The sequence below is a fragment of the Stegodyphus dumicola genome, chromosome 7 (assembly GCF_044657685.1).
Source record: "Stegodyphus dumicola isolate Sdum_Otavi_A_Nest chromosome 7, ASM4465768v1".
NCBI lineage: Eukaryota > Metazoa > Arthropoda > Arachnida > Araneae > Eresidae > Stegodyphus > Stegodyphus dumicola.
The window spans coordinates 87,496,127-87,512,752 of NC_140774.1; the positions used below are offsets into that span (position 1 = coordinate 87,496,127).

General features: G+C 31.1%; 1 long non-coding RNA gene across 3 annotated transcripts in view; it reads left to right on the forward strand.

The window, feature by feature from the left end:
- Nucleotides 1-16,626, forward strand: part of LOC118198225 (uncharacterized) — a 421,825-nt gene that overhangs the window by 35,658 nt on the left and 369,541 nt on the right. For all 3 annotated transcript variants that reach the window (XR_015041881.1, XR_015041882.1, XR_015041887.1), the window contains exon 2: nucleotides 12,005-12,112. This is a non-coding gene — a long non-coding RNA (uncharacterized LOC118198225). The remainder of the gene's footprint in view (nucleotides 1-12,004; nucleotides 12,113-16,626) is intronic.

A 16,626-nucleotide genomic window follows, 5' to 3' on the forward strand; every position in this document is an offset into this window, starting at 1 on the left:
CCCACATGATTAAGGTTAACTGTGAATAATCTTTCCATCTATACGTAAAAAATTGAAAATAAATTTTTCTTAGACTTCTTTTTGCGATTAAAAATGCGTTTTCCTTAATAATGCTTAACCTTTTTCGATGGTAATAACTTTTATTAACACTTATTTGTTATTAAAATTAATAAAAGATGTCTCTAATAGCATACGTAAATACCTTGCCTGAAGAATTTCTTTTTAATTTCCCTACCAGGATTCCATATTCTATATTTAAATCCAAGACATAAAGGTAATAGTAATATTTTAAATAAATAACGAAACTACCATTGTGTGCTTACATATGAGTATGTACATGCGTATATGTATGTATGTACATACAATTTAATGTAATATGTATATATATCCACATATTTAAACATTGTTTAAATGGTAAGTGCTTATTTGAAAACTAAAGTGATCTGTTTACTCGGAAATGACTTCCTGCTGACGCTTGAATTTCAGTTCGCAGGAAATTTCAATTCGCAGAATCCACATTTTTTATCGTTCTCGGTAATTTAGATAGAACACGCTTGGGAAAATAAATATTTTTCATTAAACATTATATCTCTTTTTTGATAGACATATTGTTTTATATCAAAAGTATAACAAATTTGTATAAGTGCGTAGTATTAAGATAAATTCTGAAGAATGAGACTATAGGATTTTTATTTAAAATTTTTTTAAAAATATAATCTGTGGGTTATTTATCCTAGTCATCAAATATTAATATATGAAAAACAGGTACATATGATCCGTTTTTAATGGCATACGTAAGTAAGAATAGCAGCGATTGAGTAGTTTAAAAGCTATTTTGATTATGATAGCAGACGAAAGAATGAATTCCTATGCTTAGTATCCAGTGTTCTCCTCGTCTTGTAATTTACTTCCATTGATAGCGTTAGCGTAAATACTTTTTGACCGAACTGTTATGCTATAAAGATTATAATTCAATATTAGTTTTTATTTAATTAATTCAATATTAGTTTTTATTTAATAAATGACTAAAATATTGAAAAATAAAAATTGTACAAGTTGCAAGAAATTAAGTTTTAACTTCCTCCAGTGAGAAGAAGAGAGGCAAAAAGAAAATTCTTTTCCTCTTTCCCCTAAAGTGTTTTTTAGTCAAAAGTTGGAAATTTAAAATTTTTCTTCCATCTTAAAAATTTTGAACTGAAACAGTATAGAATTGCTTTATTCAAAAACTTTAGTATCATGAAACGAAGCAGTGTCTGATGAATTAAACATCTGCTTGTGGAATTACAATTTAAACTTAAATTTTAACAAAATGGATTTTCTATAGGTGTACAATTCTATTTTGGCATAAAATCCACGCAATAATCTTTTATATTAAAAAAAAAAAAAAAAAAAAAAAAAAAAAAAAAAAAAACCGGACTGAAAACACACCAAATCTATTTTAATATTAATATAAGAAAATAACAAACCTGTTTCAAAGTCAACAATTTATTCCTGAACTCTAAATACACTTTTTAATTTCTTGAAAAACTTCGATAATTGTAATAGAATAAACTGTTACTTAGAAATGGAATTTTTTTTCAAACTGAAAGATAATGTTAAATATCTGACGGAAAACTTTTACTGATTTAGGTATACTGTGTAAAATGGAAAGTAATTATTGGGCACATCTCGTTTTATTGGATTTGGTAGATAATTTGCTTTTTTACAATTGATGGTTTGTAATGTTTTTGCATGGAACTAAACGACTGGATTTTGATGTAGTTTTCGTTATAACAAATAGTCTTCAAACCTTTGTATATAGTACAATAGAATATATATATATATATATATATATATATATATATATATATAAATGTAAAGTTCACTGTCAGTTCTACTGTCATTATAAACATCTTACTCTAATTTTATACTAAAATTATAACCATTACAGATTTTATAATTGTTTCTAACTATTCGATGAAAGAAAAACCAGAACTCAGTTTGCATCAAATGACTTGTTGCACATCCGGCAGGTCTTCATCAGCCAAGCTGTGAAAAAAAAAAAAAAAAAAAAAAAAAAAAAAGAAAAGTTATTAACAGATTTAAAAGCACTGCTGTGGCAAATCTATGGAAGATAGAACATGAAAGGGCCTTAATATTGCTTTGTAGGTTACGATACGAAAGGTGGTAACAAAATATTTATATACACCAGGAGGAAATCAAAAATTTCATGCAAATGCAAACAAAAATTTTATGCGACTACGATTTTCATTTTGTTTCGGTATATGGGAAACGAATCAGGAATGTTTCAAAGTATGCCTCTAATCAAAAGCTCATGACGGTTACATGCTTCTGGAAGGATGTCTTCGAACAGGACTTTCTGAAAGAATCTAATTAACCTTTATTTTACATATGAATAAAAAGAAGAAACTTCTTTATCTAGCTTGTAATGCGTTCTGCGCCCACAATTACCTGCTACGCATGTAGTTATTACTGATATTAATTATTTTAAACGAACTGAACCTGAATTATTATTATTTTAAATTTTTCCTTGAATATAATCCGATTCGCATCACAGAAGTTCAAAATATAGATTTCTTTTAATTCCCCGGGGAAGAAAACTTTGAAGCTTACATACCACAAACGTTTAATTTTCTTTTCATGGAACAAAACTACTCATTCGAGAGAAATTCACCACGTCAAGTCTTGACATCTCGACAAATATTCATCTTTATTTATTTATTTTTTTAGCAGCACGAGATGTGTTCTGTTTGTAACTACTGTTTCGCATGACATTATTTTAAAAAAGAAAATGAATGCAAAAAACATCGGGCGCATTTCAAAAACCCTTCAGGCAAAGCATGAAACAAAATCCGACGAAATAAAAGTTAAGAAAAAATTGTTCCCAAATCGGATTTTAGCGTCTTTATCCGGTCTCGATTAGATGAAATGATGGCTGAACAGATAGCTCTGCTTGAAGCGTGACTAAAAATCCAGCCATCTTGGCGCCTACACCTGGAATTCAACGAATCATGGAGCGGAGCGCCATCTGTTGGTATATTCTGACACTTTTGTTTCTTGCCGGCATTGTCAGCGCCGCGCAGGTTACAGTAACCCAAAATCATTCGCGCGTTCAGTTACGCTGGAAAAAAAAAAAAAAAAAAAAAAAAATTGGAATTTATATTTTTAAATGCATTCTCATTCATTAAAAGAGATCAATTGTAATCTAAGAAACTCAAGTGTTCCCCGCACTTTCTTTTACATTTTCTGTACTCAAAAAAAAGGTATTTTGGAAAAATTATCTTTCAGCTGTCTTACTCAATAGTTAAACTCATCAAAACTTCTCAATAAGTACGATGTACGCAAGTTTGAATTAACTTCGGTGAACGTAATTTGAGTCGGTGAACGTAACTTTAATGAACATATTGAAGGATAATTCTATTTTAATTAAAAGCACTTTATATTTTCTAATTTACAACTTTATGACAAACAGATTAAAAACTGCGAAGTAGGACTGTTTCACTTCTTATTATGAAATTTTAAACATTCAGTTCTATTTTATGAAATTTGAAATACATGCTGGTCCAAATCTAACAGCATCGACAGCACTTTAAAAAAGTTTGAAATAAGATTGATCTACTATCCGAATTTTTGTTTATATATTGGATCTTGAATTCTTATAATATTTTATTCCAAACGAAATATTTGGCCTAGAAAATAAATGTTCCATAATTTTAATAAATGTGATTGTAAATGTGATTTCAAGGAAAACCTATTTTTGACAGTCTGTCAAATAAAAAGCAAAACTTCAGCATCCGCACACTTAAAAGCATAGTAATGCTATATTATTAATAATTCGGCAATTTAGCCATTTGATGCTAGAGTTACTTAAAAGAAGTTAAAATCAGTCTAAGTTGTATAGTTTTACAGTTAGCAAATCTAAAAGAATTGGATTGATAAATTATACATGCAACCACTGCAAGCGGTTGCATTTGTGGTCTAGTGGTCCAGTCCTTCTTTAGCTGAGATTGATTATTAAACCAAATTAAACTAAATTCTGATCGAGATTACATATAGCAATTTATTTACCCAGCTCAATCTTAATTTGGCTCGCAAAGGTAATTTTAATTGACAAGTTTGTTTATGCTAAAACCTTTCTGATTGTCCTACTATTCCGTCTGCCTTCACCGGAATATGTAACTAAAAGGAATTTTGAACAAGAATAAGAAAGTAAATTAAAGAAAAAGGACTCGCACCGTCAGGGATCTTACAACTCTTCAAATTGTACCCGAAGCGCGTGAAAATTCTCTGAGCTGGTGAGTTTCAGTTTTGCTTTCTCATTTTAGGTAATTATTTCGTGTCATTTATTGAACTAATTGCTGTGATAGGAACTGTTTTCTGAATTGTAAATAATTATCATTTACAAGTCAATTCCTATCCTGAATTGTAAATACGTAGCATACAGTGTTGTGTGTTATTCCTGCGGGAAGTGTATGTAAATCTGCGTTAAATTTTTTCTGTAAAGCTTAAGTCTGCAATAAATTTTAACTATATTATTTTATACTACTACGCTACTGTCATTTCAGCATTCTGAGACTAGTAGATATCAGTACGGAATTTCGTCTTTTAGGCTTACAGAAGGTTATCTAGTGTAACTGAGGTTAACTAATGTAACTCTAGCCAACTTGATTTAACCTTTCATATCATTTAAAAGTTTCAATGCCTTTCGAAACCAAATTAAAGCGGAATTCTCTTCTTAGATGACACATGAAAAATAGAAACGGTTAAGTTTCTGTCCCGAAATGAAATGAGACGTTCGATTTGAAATCATTCGCAAAGGCTAAGTTTAGTTCATTTTTAAAAGTATCTGAAAAAAATTTTGTGATCTCTAGAAAGATCTGCTTTTAAAGCGGATCTTAAATTACATTAATTTCTTTTGAAATATTTAAATAAAAAAAATTAAAGATATATTTTCAACGAATCTTAGTTTCCCAACAAACTCGGGAAACGCTTTTAGATACTGCTTTCATCTTCATTCAGCAAGCAGTCACGTAAATATATTATATGCATTTTGATATGACTACCAAGAGTAAGTTTTTAATATTATGGAAATAATATATCATCATTGATTTAAGTTATGAGTTAATTATATTATCATTGATTTAAAACTAATAATTAAAATTTAACAAAACATTTTTGTGAAACGTCTCGAAATAATTATCTTAAAATGATTAAAAATACATATTAAGTAGCCTAGGAAAAAAAAAATGCCCGAGTGTATAACTTATTTATCAAATAGCTTGTAGCGTAATTTAAGAAGAAAAAACATAGAACATTAATAAATATCGTACCGATTATTTTGATGTTTTATTCTTTTGAGTTTGTGGGTGTTTCAGGATAATTTTAACCAACCTCTTATGTTAGGCACTTGTAAAAAAGTTTAGAATTAGTTTTTTTTTTTTTTTTGGAACATCATAAAGATGCTTTAAAAACACAATTCTGACAAATCCTGTTCATCTCATTTTTGCTACTTCTCGAAGAAAAAGAAAATTTTAGTAAAGTATTCTTTACAAAAGAGAAGAAGGCAATGCATAATGTTTAAAGCTATGATGGTTTAAAGCTACGACAATATTTAAAGTACTCCCATGCCGCATAGCACCATACTTTTATAAACATCTATGCCTTCTTCAGAATCTGAACTTGAATATTTTGAGACATTTTTCTCCGAATAAGTATATAAGGTATTTTATCTCTCCTTTCAGCATGCCTTCGTGGTGTAACGGTAGCACACTCGGCGCATATTCGAGAGGTCCAAGTTCGAGTCCCGGCGAGAGCATTGCTCATTTTTCCTATTTCCCGCTTAAACTAATTTAATGTCTCTGCAGTAGCGCCCGAACTCAAAGGTGATGGCCTAATATTCGTCACCACGAGGATTTGGTGACTACGCCCCCTCGTCCCCAGTCGGCCTTGAAAATGGGAAGTATATAAGATATTTTCTCCCTCCTTTCCGCATGTCTTCGTGGCATAACGGTAGCATATAATCAGCGCGTTTTCGAGAGGTGCAGATTCGAGATCCGGCAAAGGCAATGCTCATTTTCACATCTTCTGATTCATAACAACCTAATGACTATACAAATATGAGTTATAAAAGTGTGCCGAAATGATATCACTGAATTTTGATTTCAGAGTAAAATCTTCCTGAAACTGAATAATTTCCATACAAATAAAATAAATATCGTTTCGATTTAATTCATGAGTTTACTAATTTACTATGTTATTACAATCGTGGGTCGAATTAACTAACTTCACAGTTTAAATCCAGCCTTTTTGTCAGCGGCACCCCTGTATAAATTGGAAGAAAAGAGTAGTATATATACTGCCATCTAGAATTTATATCCTGTTCATGATTTATGATCAATTTGATGTTTATATCCAGTTCTATTTATATATTTATATCTAGTTGACATCTAAAATCATCAACTGAAACCAATTTAGATATACTGATGTGTTATCAAAAACCCGACAAAGCTAGGTTTTGAACGAGAAATCAGGCTGGGGGAGAACCTTCTTTCTAAACATTTTCATTATTAAACGCTTCTACCATCTCCTTTCAAAAGCTTCTTACAGGCAATAACAAACATAGAACGCTATTAGACGAAATACTAAAGCTATTAGAGGAATAACAATACTACGTCTGAATAATGAATGCTAATTTTAGAGATCTATATTTGCTTGAAGAATAGTTAAATGTTATTGAAGTGTCATCTTACAAATATAATTGTCAAATAGCATTGAAGATTCGTCCGATGTTGCTTGATCTGTGTGTCCAACAACGACCTGAAGTTTTCATGGGATAGACTCTGAACCTATTCTGTTATTTAACAGAGGGTAAGTGAAACATAAACCTCCAAATGATAGCGTTATTTTGAAAATAAATAAAAAATAAAGCAAGAAATTTCTTTGACGCTTCTTAAAGAGAGTGAATTAACAACAAAAGTAGATAACAAACTAATTCAAATTTTAAACACCTGCTTATGGGGGAACAAACGCTCAATCGGAACGACACATGATTTACAAAATTTTGATACATCCACTTTACAATTTACTCAAAAAGCAAACTGATGCCTATAATAAAAACGACTTTACATCATTCTAGCAGATATTTAGAGAAAAGATGATAAAATTTTAAAAGCGTAGATTAAAAGATAAAAGAAGATGAAAATTTAAAAGTTAGATGAAAGCGAAGGGAACATAAAATTTTAAAAGTATAGATAAAAGAGGAAATAACACAATGTTTTAAAAGTATAGATAAAAGAGAAAGGAAGATAAAATTTTAAAAGCCTAAACAAAAGTTCATATAAACTATAAAGAAAAGTGAATAAATTGCATGAAGTAAATTAAACTACTTGACGGATATTTATTGATTCCGATTTACGATTTGGTAAATCTAAATACTTTGATTCTTTATTACTGCTAACTTATATGTAACAAATACATAGAAAATTTTTTTGTGCTAATACGAATTTATGATTTATGTGACACTATCTTTCGGAATCACAGGAAAAATTAGTGTGATGTCATAAAATAGTAAATAACTTTAATTTTAATTTTCAGCAGTTTCTTTTCATTTTTTCCAAAGTATTATATGTGTGTAGTTTATAATTAGTTGCATTTTCAAGGCTAAATTTTCAAGCTTTAAGATGTCTGAACTTAAATATATCTTCCCAGTTATATAAGAAGATAAACTGCAAAAACTTGGTATTTCGTTTTGAGCAAAAATTGATAGCACATTTCCATTACTAAAAATGCGAAAATAATTATTACATTGCACGTTTATACATATGAATATGAAATATATTCTTATATAAGAATATATATAAAATAAACTTAAACTATCAAAGTTAAATATAAATTGGAGTCAAAGTAAGGCGATTCCTCTATATATGTGTATATTCTTAGTTACATAAACAAGAAAAATATACATGTTAGATTATAGTGAGAAAATGCATTTAAACATGGCTATTGCGAACTCGGTATATAACGAAGCTTCGACTGTAACTTAACAACCTTTTGTCCTCGTCCAATTTCCATTACATTTAATTATAACTTGTTATAATCTTAGTGAATCGGATACAGCGAACTGCTAGATATACCGAAGCAAACCGGCGGTCCTTTGGTCGAGATTTGATGTACTGTTTGATGTCTCACAGAATCAAGTTTTGTTTTGTTTACAAAGCAATGAAAAAGTTTTGAAATATGAATATTGAATTAATAAACGATATTTATATGTCTACTGTAAAAATTCTTAAGATGTGCAGAATTTTATTTAATTGTGAGAGCTAACAAATTTATTGTTATGAATTGCACTGTATTTTATCATTCTGCGTATATTCAAAGATTCTATAATGAAATAATCGGGGGGGGGTAGATTCTGATAAAGCCTTTTAATTTTTGAGTGACTATTAATTTTATAATTTTTAATTTCCATATGCTTCATAAAAAGGGGATTTTTGTGTTTCTTAGTTCTCAAGTTTTTCATTTGGTTAGTTTTATTTGGAAATTACTCCTTTTTTTCTATGAAACTAAAAATATAGTATATCAGATCCTACAATAACATTTAAATTCTTTGAAAGTTTGGTTTAATTTTAAGTTCGTAATAAATCCTTTCTACATTATTACTAAAGATACTAATTTCGCATGTGATTTTTTACAAGGGTGAAGTGTCAACTCTCTTCTTCAAAGATCGCATAAACCAAACGGCAGCCCCTTGAAGTCTTTCATGCTGCGACATGAGCGATTACCGAGGGAAAAAGACCGCAATTTATCATTCGACATTGAACGTGAAATTCACAAAACCGTCACAACCGCTTACACTTGGACGAACACGCTTGCCAACAAGCATAAACATGGAGTTCTCACCCGTTTCGGCTAAAAACGCGTGTTGTGTGCCCTTCTGATGAATGATATTGCGTCGATAGAAATAAAGGGGGCCTATAGCTGGACCCCCTTTCTTCCCCAAGGGGACCGCCTCCTTTGTGTGGCCCGTGAAAGTAGCTGTCCGCAGGGTCAAATACACGAATTGTGGCTTGTCCCTGCTGTTTGGAATATAGGCCCAGCTCCGTCTGAGCCTTTGTTCCAGGGTTGCAGCATAACTGCGAATTTCTCGCCAACTGTTTGCCGCCAAGCACGGAAATTAAACTAATTTGCAATAATAAATATAGGGAAACACATAAAATATCTTACCTAAATTCATATTTTTTTTTTTTTTTTTTTTTTTCCTGTTTGAAATAGTCTAGTTTAAAACACTGCTATTTTTGCACCTACAGTAAATAAATGAAGTTGCTTTGAAATGCTAGAACAGTTTTAAGTTAAATGCACTCCCTTTTTTTCAATCTTTATTTATGTCTCTTTTTAAGTAATATACATTTGTCTTTAGTCAGAAAGACTATTGAACTCTACTTCATCAAAATTTTTATTCTAAAGTGTTGCCATTTTCATTTCAAAAGTACAGACTACTAAAATGTTTCATAACTAATTAAATCTTCTTCCATCTTGTAATCTTTTCGTGGTTTTCCGTGTACTTAGTGCAAATTTGATCTAATATATTTTAGAAAGTTCTCCATAAAGGCATCTCTTCCCATAGCCTTAATGTGCTTTGCTGTAATCGATTAAACAAACTATCTCACAAGCTTAACATTCATTTACGAATTAATGTAATGTACGATGATCTGAATATATTAATTAAACAAATTATTTAAAATGTTTTAGAGTTCTATGCTATTATATATGCCTCTCTTTTATTATCATTCTATATATATATATATATATATATATATATATATATATATATACAGGGTGGTTCAAAACTATATGTCAAAAATGTAAAGGCAGGTAAAGGGTACCTGAATAAGCAGATTTCGTATAGGAATGTGTGTGCGGTAATGCCGCATTAAAGCGCTACCACGCAAAGCAGTATGAACCACAGGAAACTGAAAAACCAAGTAAAGACAAAAGAAATAAAATATTAACAGTTTACAATAGGTGCTTGAAAGGGCGGCCATTAACAACGATGTAAGAGCCACAGCGGCGGCACATGGATCGGCGTACATTAAAAAAGACTTCATTATTTAGGTAATCTCTACCTGCCTTTACATTTTTGACATATAGTTTTGAACCACCCTGTATATATAGAGAGGGAGGGTCAGTGCTAGATAGATATACACCGATAATGATTTAGAGAAATTTTTTTCAAATTTTTTTAAATTCTCATTCTGTATTTTCCTAAATGCATGCGAATTTATATGCTACGTTGCTTAACAATTTAATGTTAAGCTACCTAACGAAAATTTTAAAAAAAAATATATATATATTAAAATTTCCTGAAAACTAGTATTAAGATTTTCCTGAACTGTGAAATATGTCTCATCATTACATTAAATATACTATATGAAAATAAAAACAAGGTGGTTAAACTGGAAATACTAAAAAATAAATAAATAAATAAATTTAAAAAAAAATTTGGAATTTTTCAGGTCAAGTTAATGTAAGAGATGTAAATTTTTAACCATGCCTTCTGATTTCATTGCGGAAAACAAATAATACCCAAACCACTGACAAACTAATATATCTTATAACATCCTTCTCTGAGCCTAAGATAAAAACTGCATGATTTTTTAAGCATTCCAATAAATCACCTACTCATAATGTAAAGTACTTTATATAACAGATGACTTTATAAGGTATTTTTCCCTCCTTTTTAGCATGTCTTCGTGGTGTAGTGCTCAGCACACTCGGCGCGTATTCGAGAGGTCCGTGTTTCGAGTCCCCGCGATTGCATTACTCATTTTTCATCTCTTTTGCTTCGAAATAACCAAATGTTTCTATAGTGGTGGCCGAACTAAAAAAAAAGGTGGTGGATGATGATTCTCCACCCCCAGGATTTGGCGGCTGGGTCTCCAAATCCCCAGTCGCCCTTTAAATGGGGGATTATACAAGGTATTTCTCCCGTTTCTTAGCATGCCTTCGTGGTGAAACTGTCAGCACACTCGGTGCATATTCAAGAGGTCCGAAGTTGGAGTCCTGGAGAGAGCATTTTTCACTTCTTCTGCTTTTAAAAAAATACCTAATGTCTCTAGAATTTTATTACGAATTAAATGTTATCGTCGCCTGAGATTTTAATTCTTAATAAGAGGATATTTATTATCCATACATGATTATTATCAGTGCATATTAGTGAATATGTTATTGGTGAACTGAGTGGTTATTATCCATAAATAATATTATCCACGGAGTTTGGATGTTGAGTGGATCAATGTCAGTGGATATTATCCCCTCAGGTGTCACAATGTCAGTGAATATTATCCACTGATCCATGAGAAGTCAGTGTATATGATCTACAAAGTTTTTTATGAAGTTCAGATAGATTTGTGTAAATACAAAATATAAATTCCTACTTAACCTGAAATCTTTATGTAACGGCTATGCAAACTGATTATTGTAGCTCTGCTTCAGCTTAATAAAATAGGTGACTCATGTTCCTATAAGCATAACGAATTGAGTAAAAAACTAAAATTATTAGAATATTGTTCTGTATAGCTCAAGAACTTGTCGAGCTGAAGTAATGGGTATCATTTCTCAAGAATACATTTACTATGATAACAAGGCTGTTGTTCTTTGCAGAAAAGTAGCAGTTATATACGTAAGGACCTTAATTCAACTTATAATATAAGAACTTCAGATTTCCTAAATGTTACGGTTTAAGAACTTTGCCTTTTAACAAACTCAGAGTGAAAAACTCTGCGTTTTATCCATAACTGTTTACCTGTAAATATTAATACAATTTTCTTTCTTATATTTATACATTGTGTGCATTAATTGCCCTTATACTGCTTTTATTTCCTCAACCATTAGTCATTAACAAATGCAAAAATCTACTAAATAAAGTAGATATTCGGCTTGATTTGGTCTTTTTAAAAATTAAAAAAGGAAATATGTAAAAATTACAAAATCTGTTTTTTTTTTATAGGCTCTCCAGGTTTTTATACTTACATTTAAGAAAAATTTGTACTCTTTCTACCAAAATTCTACTATTCAACACAAAACATCCGTCAACCGAATGACAAAATTAGTCCAGGTATGTAGTTTTAAAGTTTGAAAATATGTTTTCTTTAGTTTAGAATTTTAGAAGATGCATGCAGATTGAAACGCGAAATGTTTGTATTTATAGGTATCTAAAAACGAAATATAAGTTTAGAAAAATGTTTCTAATGTTAATAATAGCTTAAAGGGCAAATAATGATATGCAGATTATGGAGAAACGTTTTGAATAATGCACATTGTTTCAAAGGAGATCTTAATCACAAAATTTTATAGGATTTATGCTCTAGAAAACAGTAGCACGCTTTACAGTATTGGCGTATAACCAATTCATAAAAGCATTTGCATAAATTTAAAAGCATATGTAGTCCAATGACTTTTTTGTATGACTATTAGATTGTCACTTTAATATTATTCACCTGCACTTTAATATTATTAACATACTTACACTTGCCTGAAAACATTTTCGGCATACAATATGTAACAAAACTGTACATTTAAGAATATTACACATTAGTAAATTACAAAGAAATATCACCGAATGACACAAAAAGGACAAAAAAAATCAACTTCAAAATTTTTCCTAATTTAGTTTTGAATCGACTCCTCAAGATGACAAAAATTTGTTTTCGGCACTCGAAAAATCTGTAAAATTCTCACTTTGATATCAGATATCTCGAAACTTATGCATTTTATTAAAAAAAAAAAAAAAAAAAAAAAAAATCTCAAAGGTTTCAGATTTTAAATTACGTCCAAAGGGCGTTTTTTTAACATTTTTTGTGTTACATTTATTTATTAAATATCACTTTCTTCGCCCTTAAACCATAAAATTCAGTTCAACAGCAATATCGCAAAATAGTTTTAAAATGAGCATATCTGTAGAATTTCCGATACAGAGACTCGCGCGCTTGAGATAAAAATGTTTTTCCTGTACAACGTTGCCATTGCTTGCTTTGAAATCCTAGAGTTTGTTAATCAAAAATTCGTTAAAGTATGAAATCAATAATAAAACAAATTCCAAATTTCATATTTGGGCTTCCATATGCCCATATTCGAAGAAGGATTACGTCATTCAAAATTCGATAGTTCTATGTACTGTTGTTTTATCACAATGTGAGAAATATACATATACTTATGCAGATTTTTTATTATTTAATTTCTTCAAATGTAATGCAATACCCTAACATTTGGTGGCAAAAGTTTGAAAAGTGAAACGGACATTTATAGTGAACCAACGCAAAATCGCAAAACGAAAACAATAGTCCTTCAGGGACAAAGCCTCTTTGGACTAATCAACTTTTAGTAAATATAAATATAGCTACCGAAAGACGTTAAGCAAATTATATTTTTTAATTTCTACAATACTTAATTTTAAAATTCATTGAAAATACTTTTGCCATTGAAATTACATGTTTATTCTTACGAAAATAAAGGGCATCAAAAAATGTTTATGGACATGTTATATATTTTGAACGATTTAGTCTTGGCGGAATTAATTTTTTTCTTTAACATATTTAATAAAGTGTAAGTATTTGAATATTTAAGCAAAAGTACACTTCTAGTATCGCAAAGCAATGTGAAGTTTGTGACCTCAACTTACATTTTTAGATGGAAAGATAATTTATATTTATTTTTAATTGTTCCTAGCTCTTACCCCATATGTAAGCGAAATATTTGATCTATGAAATTTTAGCGTTCAACACAAATTGCCCGCCTATGATTAATTTAGTATCACTCAAAAATGTTACTTGTAGGAATTTGTCGGAGCATTTCTGAAGCAATTTTAATAAAGAAAGTTTGAATTTCATTTCACCACATAGAGGCTATTTATCGAAATTTTGTAGCAAAGTTGTTTTAGCCGTCGAGCTATAGCTTAACTCCAGATCCATCTAATATAGAAGCTAAAATTTCAATGTACGAGCCATCTGAAAATTTGCGAGAAGATAAGTTGACAGATTGTCATACTGTTAAGTGTTGGTATGATGACTGAACATAAGTCCAAATAATCAGTCCGCGAAGATATCACAGCGAATGACTCTTGTCGCTAAACCACATAATCCTCTTTGAGTAAAACCGAACGACACGTCCTAACACCTTGAGACCCGCAACAAATGGTTTCGGAGCTTTTCTGCCTCTTTCAGACTGCCTCCCTTGTTCTCCCAACAACGCGTGAAGAAAAAATATTGTGCCCCAGGTACAGAAAAAAGAGAAGACTCCTCTCATTGACAGCGAACCACCAGCAGGGGTCCCCTTTTGATCCGTCCCGGTGGCTTTCACGCATAATATTCCAGATGCCGCCTCCCGCCACACGGTACCTTTATTCTGAATCTTTTAGGGGATGGTAAGGATGCCAGAAAAGTGACGATAGTGCCAAATTTCAGAATTAATGTTTCTGCTCGAAATCTACAGTTTGCTCCAAAACGTGTAGCAGTATAGCTAATTTTAAATAATCATAAAGTCCTCAATATAAATGATACGATTGTACAACGTAATTTAAACGAGACAATTTTGTAAAGTTTGTAACCCATGCTCAACATATGCACTCTAGCCTTATCAATTGCTTCTACAATTATTCTCTTTGAATTTGTAATGCCTGTCTTTGAGTTCAAAGCTGGCCGTTTAATTACCCGTTCTTAATATCTGTTAGGTTAATTTAAATACCAAGCTATTCCTCGTTCAACTGGATATTCTCCAATACTTGAGAAGCCGCTCATAAAAATTCCCTTTTGGTTATATTTCAATCTATATGAAGATAATTTTCCTCCAGTATAAGCATCTGGGTTTTCTTTCTCAAATAGTAATAATATTCTTACTAAGCCTTATAAGGTATTTCTCCCGCCTTTGTGGTGTGGTGGTCTGTACGCTGGGTGCGTATTCCAGAGGTCCGCGGTTCGATTCCCGGGGAAGACGTTGCTAGTTTTTCATCATTCCTGCTTCTAATTTACCTAATGTCTCTACAGCCTCTTTACAGAAGCGTCTGTAAATGGGGGGAAAATTATAAGTAACATGAAATTAGCCCCTATCTCTGATTTCATGTTTGAAAACTGTGATTAAATAATTGAACAAAAGAATTCATAAAGAATTTTATATTAATTAACTAATTTTTATGATTTGCAGCTGTACTATAACTTTTCCTTTCCGTTAGCACACACCAGGATGCAAATTAGTTTGCAGAGTATTTAAGGCGAGGATTTTGCACGTGTTAAAAATAGAGCTATTTGCTCTAAATTGTTGTTAAAAATAGAGCTATTTGCTCTATTTTTACACGTGCGAAATCCTCGCCGGCATCTTTATCTTCTACCGCCTAGCTCTTCTCGTTAAGATTTCAGAATTAACCACAGTTCTAAAGAATGTCAAATCGAGCTATAAATCAGATTGCGTAGACTAAATTTGTATAGTATCCGAATTAGCGATACTTTTAATTTGAAATTTAAATTTTACTGATATATTACGACTTGCAAATGACAGATTTTTTAAGGGGAATTTAAAAGGGATAAAATAAAAGGGATATTTAAAACCTTCTTAAGACTTTTTTTAATGTTTTAGATGGTGCGATAGTTCGCTTGTTAGTCTGATAAGCTCTGAAGTTAATATTTATAATTCGTTGTTCAGAACTACACTCGGAGAGGCTGCAACTTTCATCCCCCCCAAGACTCCAAATGTTTACAATACCAACAAACCGTACGAAGTTTGGATATATTTTGGATACCACCCGAGCGTCAATGAAATTATCCAGTAGTTTCGATGGTAGAAGTTCGGTTTCGACTTTCGTAGAAAGGTATTTTTTATTAAATCCGATTGAGTGCAAAAGTTTGCTACAGCAACCAGTGCAATGCGAGGATAAGTATTTAATTGGTACAAATGCACTGGGAAGTATCTGCTAGAGGAACTAGGTAGTGAGAATTATAACTTCGATGTATTCAAAGCTGTACTGTCAAGCGCATACCTTAGGGTCCAATACAGGGTGAAATTAGAATCAGTACTGCATGGTAAATATCAGACGAATGGGGATGAATTAACTGAATATGTCAAGTTCTGTGGCACTTATTAAAGTCTGGTCAGGTACCTAAAAGCTTTAAGTCATATTTCCTGATGAAATCTTAGGAACTGCGATCAAATTCTAATTGCACTTTGTATACCGTTTTGACACTAACAGTTTAAAATTAAAAAGAATCTTTAACATGTATCACAAATATTACATAATGAATACTTATTTTTTCATCTGTATTTATGATTTACAGAAAACGTTTTAAGACCAGAAAAATGATGAAATATTTTTGTTAATTATTAAGAACTTTAGTATTACCTGTGTGCAATGAGATTAAATATCTATACAAATTTCTACGACTTGCAAATGAAAAATGAGCGAAATACGAAAAGGTAATGGTAATTTAATACAGAGAAGGAAAAGGTGACAGCAACAATATGCCATCCCCCCCCCAATAAAATTCCGTCGATGTTATTTTTCTTGATTAAGGGTACATTATTTTCGTGTTTACGAAATAGGTGCAAATAAATGCAAAATTTACCAACGATTAGTTGCGAGATATT